Here is a 3,616-nt window from a genome sequence, read left to right on the forward strand (position 1 = left end):
ACATACAGTTACATTCACTAGCTAGAGTAAATACATACAGTTACATTCACTAGCTAGAGTAAATACACACAGTTACATTCACTAGCTAGAGTAAATACACACAGTTACATTCACTAGCTAGAGTAAATACATAGTTACATTCACTAGCTAGAGTAAATACACACAGTTACATTCACTAGCTAGAGTAAATACGCACAGTTACATTCACTAGCTAGAGTAAATACACACAGTTACATTCACTAGCTAGAGTAAATACATTCAGTTACATTCACTAGCTAGAGTAAATACATACAGTTACATTCACTAGCTAGAGTAAATACACACAGTTACATTCACTAGCTAGAGTAAATACACACAGTTACATTCACTAGCTAGAGTAAATACACACAGTTACATTCACTAGCTAGAGTAAATACACACAGTTACATTCACTAGCTAGAGTAAATACATAGTTACATTCACTAGCTAGAGTAAATACACACAGTTACATTCACTAGCTAGAGTAAATACACACAGTTACATTCACTAGCTAGAGTAAATACACACAGTTACATTCACTAGCTAGAGTAAATACACACAGTTACATTCACTAGCTAGAGTAAATACACACAGTTACATTCACTAACTAGAGTAAATACACACAGTTACATTCACTAGCTAGAGTAAATACACACAGTTACATTCACTAGCTAGAGTAAATACACTCAGTTACATTCACTAGCTAGAGTAAATACATTCAGTTACATTCACTAGCTAGAGTAAATATATAGTTACATTCACTAGCTAGAGTAAATACACACAGTTACATTCACTAGCTAGAGTAAATACACACAGTTACATTCACTAGCTAGAGTAAATACACACAGTTACATTCACTAGCTAGAGTAAATACATTCATTTACATCACTAGCTAGAGTAAATACATAGTTACATCACTAGCTAGAGTAAATACACACAGTTACATTCACTAGCTAGAGTAAATACATACAATTACATTCAACAGCATCGACACAAAAACATGAGGAAACACTATCAAACAAAAATAGGAGTATTTTTCTACTGCTGGGTCACGCCCACACCTATGCTCCTCCAATGGTGGGCCTCCACAATAAGTGGGTGAGGTTTATCCACTTTCACTTCTTGTATTTCGCCCAATCAGAGCTCAGCTTGGGAGGTAACGGCGAGAGCTTTTATTTTTAACTTCTTCTATCTCTAGTCGGTTAAGGTTAAGTTAAAAAAATAAAATGTTCTTTTAAAGATCTTATAACATTTATTACAGTCTAAAGTAGGCAAATTAGAATATTATAAAAACATTAAAAAACAAAAAACACTTTTATTACAACACTAAAGAGAATGTTGCCACTGTTGCTTTTAAAGTCTGAGGTGCTGTTTGTTTGTTCATTTTGTCTCGGGAGAAGGTGTGCCATGTTTCTGTCCACTTCGGGGTATTCAATCATAATGCATTCCGGTTTGAACCGCACAGAATGTCAACAATCTTCCTAACAGCTTCCTAAAGCCCATTTAGGGACGGGTGATATAAATTAACGCCAGCTATCCACATTGGTTAAATTGCTGGTTTATTCAATAGGTCAACGAAATGCACTGCGATTTAATTCCTGCCTCTATCTCTCTCCTGCTGTGGCTGGCTGTCTTTGTGGGATGTTGAGACTGGCTTCAGTTTGCTGACTAGATATTTGTTTTTCTTCTGTATAGTTTTGCTATCTGAAGTTGTAAAATGTTCTGATGTATTTGGGGTTTTCTGTTATTGTTTTTGACTTCATCTGAAATGACACCCTATCAGGACTCTGGCCAAAAGTAGTGCACTGTAAAGGGAATAGGGTGCCATTTTGAATGCAGGCCCTATGTGTGTTTCTGCTCCTGAGTGCACTTGTTTAATCTGAGTTGTCGATATCGCCTCCATGCAACAATGAAACATTATTTATTGCAAATAAGAACCGGACTGGCTCTGTTTTTGTCATAGAAACACGCATGAACACACACACACACACACACACACACTGCTACATAGAGGAGGATATGATAGGATATGACAGTGTGTATCAGTGTATCACAGGGAACAGAGCCTTCTGTGCTGAGCTAACCAGTACAAGGTCAGAGTCACACCACTGATAACACACTTTATAACAATGTCCTAGGTGAACATACACACACACACACAAACACACACGTCTGTGTCGTCATTCAGTGCGAAAAACTTACAGTTCACGAGGCCAGATGTGCTTCCGGGAACACAGACTAGGATTACTGATTACATCACACACACACATGCTACACTTCCTGTGTTTTTGGGTCAGATTGAACCAGAGCACCAGTGATAATAACTCTGATGTCAGTGTTTATTTTGCTACAGTTAGGGAAACACGGCGGGAGACGGGGAGAGAGTAGGTGATTCCTGTGTGTGTGTGTGCTTGTGTGCGTGCGTGCGTGTGTGTGTGTGTGTGCGAGTGTGTGTGTGTGTGTGTGTGTGTGTTTGGTGGTGTTTGAACATTTGACAGAAATGCTAGTCATTTTACTTGACTTGAAAAACATTGGGACTTTTTAATTATTATTATTAATATTAACCAAATCACATTTTTATTTATTACAGAAAATCGAACGAAAACACTGGGATAGCACAACATAGCACAATAAATAAACCAAGATAAACACGACCCAGAAACGTGTTTTAACAAAGAGTTATGGCCAGAACAACAGAGAGGGAGTGTTACTCTGGTGTATAGAACGCATATGAACAAACACATCTGAAATGACACCCTGCGTCACTACTGGCCAGAGACACATACTATGTAGTGTTTGCCCCCATCTGTCCTTTGTAGTGCACTATATAGGGTAGGGTGTCATTAGAGATGCAGAGGTCTAGACGTGAAAAAGGGAGGGACCATGTTGCCAGAGATATGAAACCTGGAGACATAGAAACAGTACACATCCTCTGCTACAGATGTGGATCAAACAGGAAATGAATCACGTTATCTTAATCTTAATCTCTTCATCTTAATTTTAATTGTCTTTGTCAAAACACAATTTATTCATTACTGCCACTCAAGCCCTCTAGGGGCTCGATTCAATCCGTAGTGCTAAAGATCTACGCTATAGCGCGTTAGCAATTTAAAGGCAATGCTCCCGCGTTAGCGGAGACTGCATTCACAGTCCACGCTGCATACAGTATAAATGGGTTAGCTGACAACGTCACAAAAAAACGATGTGCGCGCTTCTATGGGGCAGAAGTCAGTGTGTTGTTATGATTCCGGATGGCCAAATTGCTAGCAAGAATGACAAGAAACTGCCATGTAAGAAATTGTAAGTAGCTCGTTTCATCTTGTTCTTGATACCATGTCTTGTTTTGAGGTGTTTTGGCTGTCACATCTATGCTAAGATGGCTAAGATTCGCTAACTAGCTAACCAACAACTGTAGCGATGTATTTGTGAGACAAGAAGTGCTCATTGTGTACATGTATGCTTTCAATAAACCCAATCTGTTTTTCTCCATAATTCTGCACGGGTCCGTTTTGTTGCTAAACAACCAACTCAATCGGAAATTACTTTTTAATTTGAAATTGCGCTAAAATGCTGAACTTGTGCGATACGTATTGAATCG

The sequence above is a fragment of the Oncorhynchus clarkii genome, unplaced genomic scaffold (assembly GCF_045791955.1).
Source record: "Oncorhynchus clarkii lewisi isolate Uvic-CL-2024 unplaced genomic scaffold, UVic_Ocla_1.0 unplaced_contig_1732_pilon_pilon, whole genome shotgun sequence".
Classification (NCBI taxonomy): Eukaryota; Metazoa; Chordata; class Actinopteri; order Salmoniformes; family Salmonidae; genus Oncorhynchus; species Oncorhynchus clarkii.